This window comes from Lathamus discolor, chromosome 5, assembly GCF_037157495.1.
Source record: "Lathamus discolor isolate bLatDis1 chromosome 5, bLatDis1.hap1, whole genome shotgun sequence".
Lineage (NCBI taxonomy): Eukaryota > Metazoa > Chordata > Aves > Psittaciformes > Psittacidae > Lathamus > Lathamus discolor.
Window position 1 is genome coordinate 112987166 of NC_088888.1, and position 14849 is coordinate 113002014.

The 14849-nt window shown below is 49.2% G+C and overlaps 1 protein-coding gene across 4 annotated transcripts in view; it reads right to left on the reverse strand.

The window, feature by feature from the left end:
• SLC8A1 (solute carrier family 8 member A1) overlaps positions 1 to 14849 on the reverse strand; it is a 131995-nt gene that overhangs the window by 105741 nt on the left and 11405 nt on the right. For 3 of the 4 annotated variants that reach the window (XM_065682156.1, XM_065682154.1, XM_065682152.1), the window contains exon 1: positions 9903 to 9980. The exons of the other annotated variant lie outside the window; for it this stretch is intronic. The gene's annotated coding sequence lies outside the window, so the exon portion shown is untranslated. Of the gene's footprint in view, positions 1 to 9902; positions 9981 to 14849 lie in introns of those variants that run through there. 4 annotated transcript variants of the gene reach the window in all.

Here is a 14849-nt window from a genome sequence, read left to right on the forward strand (position 1 = left end):
TCTTGGCATGCTTCAAGAGGAAACCTGTTCCTGTGCTTTTTTCCCACTAGGTCAGCTTTGAAGTCTTCCCCTTCAAGGGCCTTTCTCACTCCATTTACAACATCAGTCAACAGTCCACAGCAGTACTTGCCCTTCTCCTGTCCCAGGATTTTCCAGCAGTGTAGAGGAGCTGTTAAAGAGGTTTGCAGTTAGTTAACAGTGCATAAACTGACTGAACAGATGCCTTTAGTGCAAAAAACTGAGCATGCTCAGTGTTACATTCTCAATTTTACTAGGCAATAAAAGCCAGATTCCTAGTTATTAAAGCAGTTTTTTCTCCTCAAGGAGAGCCTTTGCCATGCTTCTCCAATACAAGTTAATTTAATCACATGGTCTCTATGAAGAGAGGAAAATGAGTACATCAATACCTTCAATTTGCTGGAGAATACAAAAGGCTGAAATGGCTTTTTTGCTTATAAAAAACACACCCCAGAAAGAAAAAATGAAAATGAAAGGTTTCAGCCATGAAAGGTTTCAACTTCTAACAGAAGGACGGTATTCCCAAGCCCATATCAGAGATGGGACAAGTAGAAGATCCAGCCAATGCCTCCCAAAGCCCAGCCTCCGCAATGCCTGGCAAGTCTCACCCTACCATTTGCCATCTGCCTGGTCTCCAGCAAACACAATGCCAGGTCTGACAGCTGCGTGCAGTGGAAGACACAGACCAACCCATCCACGCTAAAGGCAGTATCCAGCGACAGCATCCCAGCTGTCACCTGGGCCCCATCACAGCGAGTGTGACGCAAGCAGGATGGCTAAGCACACCTTCCCTCTTCCTTCTTAAGAAGTGCTTGTTTCACAGCACAGCTGGGAACCAGGCTGGCTCTACACCGAGAAACAGCTACACCCATGCTGCATTGCTGACTGCAGAAGTACAGGCCTGCCACCATTCCTGGGGAGAAGCATTTACCCTCCTGAACAGCACCAACATCTGCTTGAAGAAAAGCACCTGGTCACCACCACACATCTCCTTATCCCCCATGACACAGAAATCACCCTTCCTCATTAGGGCAGGGGCATAGTACACAGGGAGAGGGCTGCACACGAATGAAGAACTGGCTGGAAGAATCAATGGGAACCATCCTACCCCCATGTTACAGGACCTACTCCACAAAGAGACATTGTAATGATGGATCAAATCCCTCTCCTCTGTTTTTATTCAGGGATGCTGTAGCGGTATTATCAGGCTGGAAGAATAGTACTGAGAATTTATCAAGACAGTTTTGTACAAATGGCATTATGCAAATGACATTTCCAAGTTCTTCTGCCTTGCCCCTACCACCCCCAATTTTCTAATTAAGAAAAAGATACACAGAGCAGGAAGCGAACAAGCCAGAGAACTGGGTGATAAGAACAGATAAGATGAACAAGAAGCAGCAAGTCCCTTGTATGAAGGCAGATTTAAAAGAAATGAGTTGTTTGCAGTTGTAGCTGTTAATGCTATAAAAAGCTCTAGTGCTGGCGTGAGAACCCTCAACATTGCTCCCTTGATCACAGTCCCTGGGTACGTCGTGCTTCCCAGAACTCAGGCGGTAGGCATAGCTAACAAACCTGAAGTAAAAAACTCAAAGCATGATGTTTGTAAAGAGGAGTACCTTGTTACAGGCTATTTAGTGAATAGCTAAGTTGAAACAGATGTGTGTTCATGGTCACTGAAGTTTAGCCAATTAGTCACCCAACATCTGTACTCCTGTGTTTCACACTGCTCCAAACCAAATCTCGGAGACGTTTGATAAAGGAGCTGTCAAAACGGAGGCTGACTTTGTATCTACTCTGTTTACTCCAGATAGCTACTAAGTGTAGTTGGGTTTTGATTTTTTTTTTTTTAATTTAAATATTTAGGTTTAAAAAAGACTTAGTGTGGGCATAAAATATTACTCAGCTGCATGGGTCTTCACCCTCTCCTTCTAAAGGGTAGTAGTTTCAACAGAAAACTCAAGAGCATCCACCTGCCCTTGTTCAGTTAATTTTCTCCCTGTGGCATGTCATATCCTTGCACATGTACAATTATTCAGATCAACCAGGCATTGTGAAATCCCCTTGGCAAGAAGAGGAAACAGATGGTTCTAGAGAATATATTATGCTTTGGGTCACTGATTTAGGTCAGAAAGAATAGGAGAGTCCCATCACACTTTGGACCAACTCTACAGTATTAAAAGCATTTGAGCACTGGAAGTCTCAGCCAGCAAAAAAAAGACAGCCACTAAATCAGATTAATAAGGCACTTTAAGATTATTTGTCATGCTCCTCCCTTTCAACCATTCTAGTATAAGTCTGTTTGGTTTTTTTGGGGGTGGTTTTTCTTTTGGGGTTTGTTTGATCTTTTTTTCTGATCAAGCCCCGTATTACACTAAACAGGAGGAAAAGAGACATCTGAGCAATCCATCTTTCTGGCCTTTCCATACACCTCTCCATGTACAAACAACATTTTTTCCTCTGATGGCAGGAGATAAGAAGCATGGAACTTTTCTGGAGAGTTCAGAAAGGTGGGGAAAGGCTGAAGCTTTGGAAGAGAAACCCACCAGCCTTGGCAATGTGCTGGGACCCTTCTTTGAGCAGCAGCATCCTCCTCCAATTCTCTGTTGGACTTTCTCCAGCATTTTGTGGTGCAGTCATCAAGCAAGATTCGCATACCCTCACCAGCTTTTCTGTGGGTTAAAACCTAAACAGGGGAAGTTTAGATTGGATATAAGGAAGAAGTTCTTTACTGTGAGGGTGGTGAGGCACTGGAATGGGTTGCCTAGGGAAGCTGTGAATGCTCCATCCCTGGCAGCATTCAAGGCCAGGTGGGACAAAGCCTTGGGTGTCATGGTTTAGTGTGAGGTGTCCCTGCCCATTGCAGGGAGGAGATCTTAAGGTCCTTTCCAACCCTAACTATTCTATGATTCTATGATGCTTGAACCAATTCACAATGAGTGTTATTAACACCGGACTTGGGAATTACGGAGGACTAGAAAATGCTTGGCCACAGCATGCTGTTTATACACACACAATCAGAGTGTGACACTAAAAATATCTCTGAGAAGCAGCTGCTATAAGATTAGCAGAATTTCTTTATTTGTAGAATCCAAAATAAACACTTTGGTCCTCAGAGACCCTCTTTCACTGCATTTGCATAGGGTCTCAGCCCATGGTCAGAGCACTGCTGCAGGCACAGGGTTAGGAATATTCCCAGTAAAATCATTCCTATTATTCTCTAATGAGAAGCAAGGCTACCAGAATGCCAGCCCTCTGTCCAAACCCAACTTTGTTAGCTTTTCATTAAGGTGGCTCAATTGCATTTCCCATCCCAGCCATCAACAATAAAAGCAAATGTGGTAGCTGATTCACAGCATGCGAGGTTAGCAACCCAGCAAGCACTGCCTGCCACAGTGCTCGTGGCCTCCCCATCACTCCCCCAATGCCTCTTGGGTTAGATTTATCACAGCAGCACTGGGCAGGGGTTCAAGCTGCTCTCGTGCTCAGTGCTAGCAAATGCGTGTGGTGAAGGGTCCCAAACCACCACCCCAGGCCAGCAAAACCTTGCCCATAATCACTACCCCATGCCCAGGGGTAGCACTCAGAGCCCTTTTCATCACCAAGAGAACCAGGTTGTCCTGCAGATCTGTGGAACTGGCTGCCTGAGAACTTTCAAAGGGAGCTGGAGCTAACCAGGAGATCCTAATGTATGCTCTCCTGAAGTAGTAGCTGTGCTACCATGGACAAGCTCCCCCCAGGGTTCTAGCAGTTGGTTTTGCACAGTCATGGAAGAAAACCTTCAAGAGGCTACATGGCTTTTTGGGGCAAGCTCAGTTTAGATCCAGCTCCTGGCCAAGGGGTGCTGGTGCAGCCTTTATGCCAACCCTTGGTGTTGTCAAACACCAGGAGGGCAGTTGCTGCCCACATTGACACATGCCTCCCTGCTGGGCATGGGGAGCTCTAGATTTTATGGACCGGTAAGACAGAGCTCCTGCTGCCAGCTTGTGCTCCAGCCCCCCAGCTCAGGAGCTGCCAGATAGGGAGAAAACATTCTTTAGACTCTGCCCTAACCTTTCCCTGGCAGCAACACTCAGGCTGGCTGGTTGCTGTATGTGAAGTGAGCCTAGAAGCTGCTCTATGTTTCAGCAAAGCACAGCTTTTCCTTTACAGCAGCCTCCCCAAAGTCCAATCTCCATTTGGGTACTTCACCCTTGAAATATCCACTGTAAGACCCTTGCAGTTATTTTCCTACACCTTTGTATCACATGCAGTTTTATGGCCATCTGCAACAAGCTGGTAGCACCACTATTTTTCAGAGTACTGAAGAAACACTGCTAGCCCAGACTCTATTAAACAAGAAGGATTGGGGAAGGAAGGAAATGGCCTGGGTTCATAAGGAACGAGTGGCCACAGAAAGAGAGAATTTCCACAGTGATTTTTTTTCCCCAGCATTCAACAGAAAACCCAGGCAGAACAACTGTAACTCAGCAGTGTTCACACCATTACAGCCACCACTGATGCCAGCCAACAGTGACGACCCCACTGAGACATCAGATTCATAATAGCCATCATTACAGTGAATTTACTATCAGCTTGCATGGGAGAGGGTGTGTGGGAGGTGGGAGCAGCGCCCCGTCCCCACAGGGTGACTGCTGGGTTGTTGAGGGGCAGAAGGAAGTTTGCTCTTCACGTGAGAGCAGCTCCTTTTCAACATGCTGTGGGGACATGACCAGGACCACGTTGCAACACTGTGGGGACTCCCAGCCAGCTCTTCCCCATCCCACAGTCAGAGCTAGAGAGAGGAGCTAGTGAGAGTGCTCCGCTGCTCAAAACCCCCTTTGCTGCTGCAGGAGCAGGAGAGAGATAGAAAGATGGTCTCTCTTCAGCTAGAGGGGCCAAAAACTTTGACGCGGAAGAAGCTAGCAGCTGCTGCAAGGCACAGCTAGCCTACAAGCTAGACAGACAGAGCCTCCAAGCAAGACAACTACTCCCTCCCCTGCCAGTGTCGCTGGTGAAAAGGCAGCAACACCCAAAAAGGCCCCAAGTGAGATGACAGGCTCTCCTAGCCCGCAAGCGTGTGTGTCATCCCCCCTTCACAGCAAGAATGGCTCTTTCAAGTTATGTGCCCCTATGCTCCTACCCGAAGGTCAAACCTTAAGTCTCCAAGTCACAGCACCCGTTTCCCAGTTTCTCTTGCAGGAGAGTAACACCTAAGAGTCTACCGCAAGAAATAACCAGCATTCCCTGAGGGAAGCACTGCACACCTCACCTCCATGGGTGGGATTCATACCCACTGCCCCATCTCCAGAGGGCTAGCAAACCTCTCCTCTCCTGCTGAGCTTTCCTGGCCATGCCGAAGCCTGTAGACCTGTGCCTCATTGAGAGCAGCAATCTGCTTCACGGCAGGGCAACTTAAGCAAAGCCTGCAGTGGGAAAAGACATGGCTGTGGGGTTAAAAAAAGAAGCCCAAACAAATTGTCTGGTGTCTGACCATCAATCAGTAAACCAGCCAAGAGCCTACATCCAGCTTCCTACAGCCAAGGGACACAAAATGGATTCCAGCAGCCCTGAAAGTTATGGAGTGGTTGGAGATTTGTCAGGGCAGCCACAGGCTCTGCTAGCTTCACTTATGATCTTGATGCTGAGCTGTAGCACACCTCTGGTAAAAAGTAGCTCCTGTCAGCTGTGACTTTTACCCATTAAAAGAAGAGTATCCTACTGCCATGCTGGCTGTGCAACCGGATCCGTGGAGGAAAGCTACTATGTCCAAATACCTTTCTGCCACTCAGGGCTGCACAGTGTGACAGCACTTTAAACACAGCTTGGAAAACCCTTGGCTCACAGTCCTGCTTTGGCTCTGCCCAGCTCCTTCTCCCTTCCACCCAGTCTTGCTACCCCAGAACAGACACAGCCTGTTGGTAACCCCTGCCTATGACCCTCTAGATCTCCACATCAGGAGAACGATGTTCAGGCCATCAGCATCCTCATTGCATCAGTACAAAAAACACGCTAAAACCTTCCCAAATATAGTCAGAGGCACAAGCCCTCCATGAAGCCAATCAAGTAAAATATACACCAGGCCACCCTCTTTTCTGTAAAGGACATAAAAAAGAACAATTATCAGTCTGCAACTGATTTTTCCAAGTATCCTATCTCTTCAATGAAACATCCAGTCTCCTCCCACAATTTCCCCAGCAACTTTCCAAAATAAACATAAATAGAGAAAATAAAGCATCCTCGATATAAAATTTCAGCCAGATTGGATGGATTTGGGGGCAGCTTGTAAATACAGAGCTTGAAAGTGCTTGTCAGGGAGATTCCAGCCTTGCTTTTTTAACGCATGGAGACCAAATGGCAAGTTGTCCCTTTCCACCATGATTCAAGATCCTCAGCAAGGAAAATGCCAGGAAATGGGAACCAAAGCAGAAATACTTTTTAGGGTCGTATTTTTATTTATTTAATTATATATATATATATATATATATCTCCTCTCCTACTCACTGCTCTTTCCAGACCAGTTCTCTATCCCTGCCACCTGCTTTTGTCCTCGTCTTTATTAAGCAACATCAGCCTCTTCTCCATTATTCCTTCTGGGCTGTTAATGCCTTCCTCTGCCTGCGGATCTCCCCTGCTGGTTTAAGCACCGTGCTATCTTCCTGTTCTCCAGGAGCTACCTTTGAGGCTGCCCTGCGGACAGACTCCCTCTGCGGTCTCAGAGCGGCCCTTCACCTCCCTGTGCTCTGCGTCTTCCTCTCTGAAATGGGAAGAGCACCTCCTCTGAGTGTTGGGGGAATAAAACAGTGCTAATAAGCCTGAGGCTCCTGGGTAGCCTGGAAGGAAGCATCTGCCCAGAGATGTCCCATAGGGGCCAGGAGAGATGAATTAGCAGGCCTGTTGCTTTCCTCTCTGTCTGCCTGTGTCCACTCTTCCCTCTGGGTCCATATTTGCACTTGGTTTGTAGCTGTGTGTGGGTCCCTTGTGCAGTGGGATGCTCTCCTGGGCTCTGTGGGAAGGACGAACAGAAAGCTTCAAGGGAGCAGAGACCAGTCAACAGCCCCAGATTCTTGCGCCCATCCAGGAATGAAGAGGTGGGAATGAAGAGGTGGGAGACATCCCTGGAAGTGTGTGTGGAGTAAGGCTGAGGTGAATGCAGGTTGTGGGCCTGGGTGATTTTGACATGGTCCTAGACAGGAGGTGGGCAGATTAGTTTGGGCTGGAGGCCCACCCTGGCACGCTCCATCCTTCAGCTGGGTGCCTAGCCCTGGCTGGTAAAGGGTGGTAAAAGGAGAGTCTCCATCCAGAGATACAGTTCTTGAACCGCTGACTCTAGAGGGAGCTGAACCCTACTGCCGAGCAGATGCTCAGCTCTTAAACCACATCTCAGGAAAGGGAGCCTAAGCCCACGTGTTTGCCAGGTCTTGGTTGCTTATCTCAAAAGCAAGATTAACCACATGTCCCTCCTGCCCAATGTTCCCCACCTTCTCTGTTTCCGCAGGAGCTCCTTGCAGCAGCAAATCCCACCTCTATTAGTTAGCCAGGTTTCCTTAGGAAGCCGGGCATATGAAATCAGTTTCCACCTCTGCCTGTCTTTTCACGTTGCTCCCCCTAATTTCGGTTAAAATCACTAGAGGAAAAGCGATAGCAGAGAAAGCTAAGTTCCTACAAGCTGTCTGAAAATAGCTGGAGAGATAGCACTCACACCCTTGGCGAGAGAAAGGCCAGTCAGTGAGCTCAGCCTATATTGGATGCCAGATTCCCAACGGCACAGCACACTGAGCACCCTGCAGCAGACCCAGTATTTGCACAGCTGTAGACACCAATGTCCATGAGCTGCGAGCACATGCAGATCATGGCACCCTGAGATTGAGCAGAGCTCCAGGTTTTTCACTGTACTGATTGCAAGGAGAGCCAGTATTGCACGCCGTTTGTGTTGTCTATGACCAACGTGTTAGTTGGTTGTCCAGGGATGTTCATGCCTTGGGACACACTAGGCTTTATTATAGGATCTGAGTTTCATTAGGATTCTGGAGAAGAGTGGTTTTTCCCTGGTAAGCCATCAGGACTGTATCCCCCCCTCAAAAAAAAAAACATCCCTCAGCAGAAAACCACATTCTGTCCTAGATGTAATACTGGAACATCACAACCCAGACAATGCTGAGCAGATCAGGGCAATACCAAAGGCCCAAACAGGTAGAGAAATGGCTCTGCCTTTATGGCATCATGCAAGGTGCTGTGAAGACTCCCAAGAACTCCAACACGAGCCAACTTCATGCTTTGCCATGTACAGCAGTGCCAGGAGAGCAAACTGCGTACAGCCTGGCCAGCTGCAGAACAGTGAATATTGAACGCTCAGGAGCAGTTCACAGGCAGAAGATCACAAAAAGCTTAGGGAAAGTGGGGGAGAGAGAAGCAAGCGAAGTTTTATCAGCTTAAAACTGTGTTAGTGTTGGCGTTCAGGGACGCTGAGCACAAAGAGTACCTCCAGTCTCCTCAAACATCTGCAACACAAACCCTGCTACAGAGGAAGCTTCAAGCAGCGTGGTTCCCCAGCACTGGCTTAGGAGCTGTTTATGCCTCCAGAGAAGCAAAGCTGGTGGGGTATAAGAGGAGTTAGGCAGTGCATCAACTTTCCTGGGGAGACAGTGGTGGGGGTTCATGATAATGGCTCTAGAAATGCTGAGTTATTTCCCTATTTGGGCTAAATACTTCTGCTGGAAAAAGGGCAAAGCTGCTATTGAAGAGCCAATCAGAAGGAAAAGGGGAGAAAGAAACATTTATCAGATGCACCCAGAGGAGCACAAATGCCTTTCTTTGGTGATGTCCACTGCCCCAGCCAAAGCGATACAGCACAGTTCTTTTTCCCCTGGCCGCCATCAACATGCAAGTGTCCAAGCTTCCCTTTTCTAAATAAGTGTGCACCTCTTCCCTTTGTGCTGGTGAGAAAAAGCACATGAATGCTTGGGCAGGTGTTGGGAGAGTGCGCAGAGAACCCCAGCCTGTCTCAGCCCCCATTTCCATTGCCTGGCTCATGGATGTCCAACATCTGGGACTGGAGGAGCAGCATCCTGCGAAGCGCAAGCAGAGGAGCCCTGAAATCACTCGCACCCACATGCCTGTGACCTTGTGGTTTTACTACAGCTTTCATTTTTAGACTCCAGTTCTCCCTAGTGCTTGCTGCATTTCTGCAACGTTTTGGCAGTTGGCTCTCGCCCTGGAGACAGAGCTGAGTGTGGGGAAGCAACAAGGCTACGATTAAAGAATTAAACTCGAGATGACGGAAGAGCCCCAGCCATGCTTCCACCTAGACAAAGCCTACGTGATGAGCGCAGCTTAATGCCAGCCCTTAACAACACATGCTGGTCGAGACGAAAACGGGAATTTCATCGTGGCTGCAGGTGGCTCCGGCCGCTCACCTCTGAAACCGTTTCAAGGCAGAAAGCCCGGGGCTGGAGAAAAAGCAGCCCTGCCCGGAGGCACGAACAGCCACGCCGGGCGCAGGCACCGCTCCCCGCCGCGTCGTACGGGCGAAGATGCCCGTAAGCCCCCCGAGGGGGGCCGCTTTGCTCCCGCATCCTCCCCAGCCCCACCTGCCCAGCAATGCCCGGCCCCAGTGGTAGGGGGGAAGCAGCCCCCCGCCGCAGCCGCACCTCCTGTCGCGACATATTGCGATTGGCCGGCGGGGGAGGGGGGCGAGCCCCACCGTCTTCCCAAAGGTGCCATGCCTTGGCTGGAAAACGGATTCCCGAGGCCGGAGGGAGCGGGAAGCATCCTACCCCCTCCTCCCCATCATCTCCCACACGGCTCCTGGCCCCCCATCCCTCCTCCCCCATCCTCCCCGTCACTGGGGACCCCAGTGTAGAAACCGGTGTCGGGGCCGGGCTGGGTCCGGCCGGTCGCGGTCCTACCTGTCGGAGGGCGGGGGGTGCAGGAGCGGGCGCCCGGGGGCCGGCTCAGCAGCGGCGAGGCATCGCGGCGGGACGCGGGGCGGGTGCCGGAGCCCCGGTGCGCGGCTGCGGCGCGGCGGCGGCGGGCGGGAGAGAGGGAGGGAGAGAAGGAGGAAGGGAGGGATGGAAGGAGAGATGGAGGGAGCGCGCACGCACACACACAGCCCGGGGATGCGCTCAGCCGGCCCGCCCCGCAGGCAGCCTCCCCTCCCTCCGCATCCCGGAGAGAGAAACCCGCCGTCCCTCCTCCGCGGTGGCAGCTTCAACCCCCCTCCTCCTGCTGCTGCTACTGCTACTGCTGCTGCTGCTGGAAATATTTCCCTGTTTCCTCCTCGGAGCGAGGGACTTTGAAAGGCAGGGCTGGATGCGGACCCACCCCCAGCAGCCCTGCCCGCCCCGCCTGGGGCAGCCCCCAGCCCTGCCCTGACTGACCCTTGTGCTGCCCTGGACAGTCCCCATTGATGCTCTGCCTGCCCTCAGCCGTGGCTAGTCGCATCCTCCCAGCCAGGTCAAGCCCGTCCCCATTTGTGAGTGAGCCCTGGGAGAGATAGTGAGAAGCAAGAAGGTGGGTGTCTTGCTGTGTCTGTCACTGTGCCCCACTGTTGCCCATGGCTGCTATGGGAGGTAGGAGCATCCCAAGGAGCCCTGGGTTGTGGCTCACTCCCCAGTCATATCACCAGTATTGTGGTGTTTGCAAAGGACAGTGCGGGCAACGGGGTGACAAACAAGGGGAATTTGGGGCCCTTCTGGCAACTGACCCCACATCTGGCTATGTGCAGGTCAGCCCCTTGAGCTCACAGAGCCTCCTGTTCCCCACGGGAAAGTTCACCAGTGTTGGGGAGGTCCTGCAGGAAACCAGCAGCCTGGCACAAAATGACTTGCTTGCACCTCAGGCTGGCCTAAGTGTCCTTCCTGAGGGCAATTCCCCATTCACCATGCCTGAATGAGTCCTCCACCCACTGCTGGCTCCAGCAAGGAGCAGATGAACCCATTGTCCCACCCTCCAGGCAAAATTCTGTCTTTAAGAATTTAAAATAGGACCAAAGCTAATAACACACACTGGTAGTTGCAAATACCCAGTGACCTTCAGTAGCCCTCTACACCCATATCCTCAGGTGCAACAGGAACCATGGAGAAGCAGAGCCCTTATACTAGCTGCTGCACCCCCTTACACCTTCTCTGTCTTATCTTGTCAGCTGTGCCTGTAATTTTTGTCACCACCGGCAAGACAGCAAGCCAGAATTTTACCTTCAGCTTTCAATTGTTCTTTTCTTCCTCTCATTCCTTTTATTATTATTATTATTTTTAATTAAAAAAATCCCAGAAGATGTCTGCATCACCGTGTCCTTCAGAGATGGGAAACTAAATTTCTCTGTTTAAGATGAGGTGTAAGACATGGAAAACACCACAAAACACTTTCATAAAGCACTTTGTGATGAACTGACCAACCAAAACCACAGCTACTTGTTATTAGACTGGCAGCTGTTAGTGATACTATTTAGTTTTGGTTTCACTATAAGAGCTTATTACCTACAGATGGGATGAAAGGCATTTCCAAATATGGATTTGGTTTAAGAAAAACCCTAGATATTCTGTCTCACCTCTTTTGATTTAAGATTCTTTAGAGAAGGGATAAAGTTGCATCTGGACATATGTGGTACATTCATGGGACTCAATTCTCCCAGGAGGGCTGTTGGTATAAAATGAGCACAATTAAATGTGTAGACAATCCACAGTGCTACGCTCTGATCAGGGCCAGAGCAGAGCAGTGGATGTGTACCAGTGGCGTTTGGTTTGGCAGTGGCTGCAGGATGCAAGTCTGATGCAAGTCAACAAGATGGCATAGCAAATGGATAGATAGTGTGAGCAGAAGAGAATGCTCACACTATCCAACACAGGTTGGACAATAATTTGTCATTTACTGCAACAAAGGTTGCAGCAAACACAGTCCCTGCTGTTGCTTTTCACCCTGCACACTGAAACCTAATCATTGCAATAGTAAACAGTGGAACTCAGAGTTTAATTAGCTGTCAGCCATGAAGTTCTCCCTAAAGCTTCCCCTCTCCCTCAGTTATGTTGCTGACCTACTTCCCAGCTCTTTCACTGAATATAGTACCAAACTCCTCTGGAACACTAAGACATTACTAGTGGGGATCCACTGGTAAGCTTCTGTCTGAAGAGCCAGCACATCCCCAGCTCACTTCTCTCTGCAGCTTTCAGTGTGTGTTCCTTTCTCCCAGTGCCTCCTGCTGAAACCTTCAGAAAGATTGCTTCAGGTGAGTGATTTCTGTGACCTTTGAGGGGAGCTGAAAGAAACAAGAGTTTCTCAGTCTATGTGGTGATGCTCATTAGTCCATGCAAATGAGCCCTTTGTATCATCCTGCCTTAATGGCACTGGGACAGAAAGGGTGAAGCAGAGATGCAGCATTATCCCATCTGCACCTGAGAGCAGCTTTCATATTGAAAAGTGACTGTTTAGGAGGGATATGGCTTTGGGAGGCTGGGAGAAGATGTCCACCACCCCCCCAAACCCTCACACCCATTTCCACGCACATTCAGACTTACATCTTTCACAGCCTCCAAGAGAAAGGTGAGGTGGGGCTCTGAAAGAAAGAGTGGAAGTCTGGGAGTGGGGAAGACAGTGAGCCCAAATGGTGAGAGGTTATACTGTTATAGGACTGCTCACGCTGCAATGGCTATGGTTCACACGGCTTTTTCTCAGGCAGACTAGCTGAAGTGGTAGCTGTAACAGCACAGAGCTCGGCATGGGCCGTGAGATCTGCTGGAGAAGCTGAGCAAATGCTCCTGTATTCTGCCGGGTGCTCCAGGCAGAAATGTAACAAAACTGCTCATGTCCTGACACAGCAAGTTTGTTGTCGCGTGGGCACATCCATGCTTCATCATGACTGCAGCCTAAGCTATGGTGGGAGAGTCAGTGGTTTGCTCCGGTTGCTTTTCCTTACCTGTCTCTCTTTGCAGCCATGTAAGTGAACACCTACCATTGCAAACTCACTTACAGCCACTAATTAGTAGTCTCAAAATCATGGAGATTCTCATGCCAGTACTAACGAATGGTTCATTCATTCATTCATGCACACCCACAGCTTGCTCTGACAGCAGCCTGCATCTCTCTGCAGTTGCTGGGGGAGGTTTTAGGGTATTGTCTACATATGCTGAACAGAAAGACATTTCCTCCCTGCAAAGAATGGGGTTAGTGGACTGTGATGTCTCAAGCACTAGAAAGAACAGCGCAGGCCAGTTCTCTGCCCAGTGCCTTGTGAAAAAAAGGGTATTTGAGCTCCTGCACATTTTAGAGGAAGGGGAAAAGAAAAAACCCTCAGTATTTCTTGCTTAAAAAATTCCTGCCTTATATTCCCTATAAGAGACAAGTGGTCAGGACAAGGTCAGTCTTCAGCTCAGCCACAGCATGTTCACTTCTGAGCAGCTGTCCTACCACTCTTTCTTGGCCTGTCTGGAACATGTCCACCATGGGATGCTTTGGTTTCTGCTCCAGCTTTTGTGGGTTCAGATAATGCTGGAGGATAACCAGTGAATCCTCACTGGTTATTTATATCCAGTCATGGTTTTCCTTGAGTCCCTCAGGAGATGGCAAAGAGACCCTGCAGGAGCAGATGGGATGTCACCTCTGGCTTGCCATCCATCTGTCTTCGCTGCTCACTGCAGCAGACTTGAGGATGAGCCCACTGAACCTTCTCTGGCTCTCCTCTGCATGTTCTTGGCAGAGACCTGAAGATCCCCGAGAGTGGTGTTTCTAAAAAAGATGCTCAGAAATATAGTTTCCAACAGTTTGAGCATTCACTTTCACTGTCGCCTTTGAAACTGCCTTTGCTCTTTGGAGAATAAATCAGGGATTCATATGTGGTGGATGGAGTGGGACACAACAGTGAATATGAAGGGCAATTCAGTGTGCTGGACAACACACACGTCTTTTTAAGCTCTCCAGGCAGTGTCTCCTCAGTTGTTTCCAAGTAGCTGGTACAGTCTGAGTGATGACCCCAGGAAGGTCTAAATACACGACAGTTGTCCATTGGCCAGACAGAGGTCTTGGGTGTGTTTTCTATCCCTGGAAAACTGAGAGTAAAGCCTATACCCCAGGGAGAAGGCAGTGCTCAATGGGATGTTTTGGCACACCAATGAAAAATTGGTAGCATAAGGTTTGCTCTCACTGCAATGCTTTGGAAGCCCACAGAGGTAACTGGAGAAACCATGCTTATGCTGCTTTCGAGCTTTTTCCCAAGTACTTGCCCTACGCTGTGTTTTATGCAGGTTTAAACAATAAATCCATAGCACTAATGGATGAGCATAGCGTTTAACAGCTTGTGAGAGTTTTCCTGGAAGAAGACTGGCATTGACTGGCCAAATTTTGCAGAGCTTTGCTTGTCTGTGGCAGACATAGAAGAGTATTTGCACTGGAAACCACCTGCCGTGTGGGTGTTGCAAGCAGAGCTCGTTAGAGGGGCTGGGCATGAATTTGGGAATAGGGATAGTTGCATGTATTTTGCAGACATTTACTGGATGAAACAAGCCACACACTCTTCAAATTATGCTTCAGAATCTCACTTTTCTTTTGGAGAAACAACCAACCAACCAAACCTGCTTTCTGGTCATCAGGGATATGCAGGAAAAATGCAATATGTGTACAGAATGACTTCAGTGCCTGGGCTTAATGTAAGAGATGTAAAAGGTGCAAACTGTCTTCTTACTCTTCTCAAAGGAGTAGAAACTCAGCAGCCTTCTGACAGCTGTCATTTGTCTCAACAGCAGTGCATGTAATGCTGGCATCTCATTCCCATCCTAGCCTGTGTCACCGGAAAACGAAGGACCAGATGTCACCTCCTGAACTGCCTGTCCCTTAGCATCTTTTCCCACTAAAACCAGCAAAGCTTT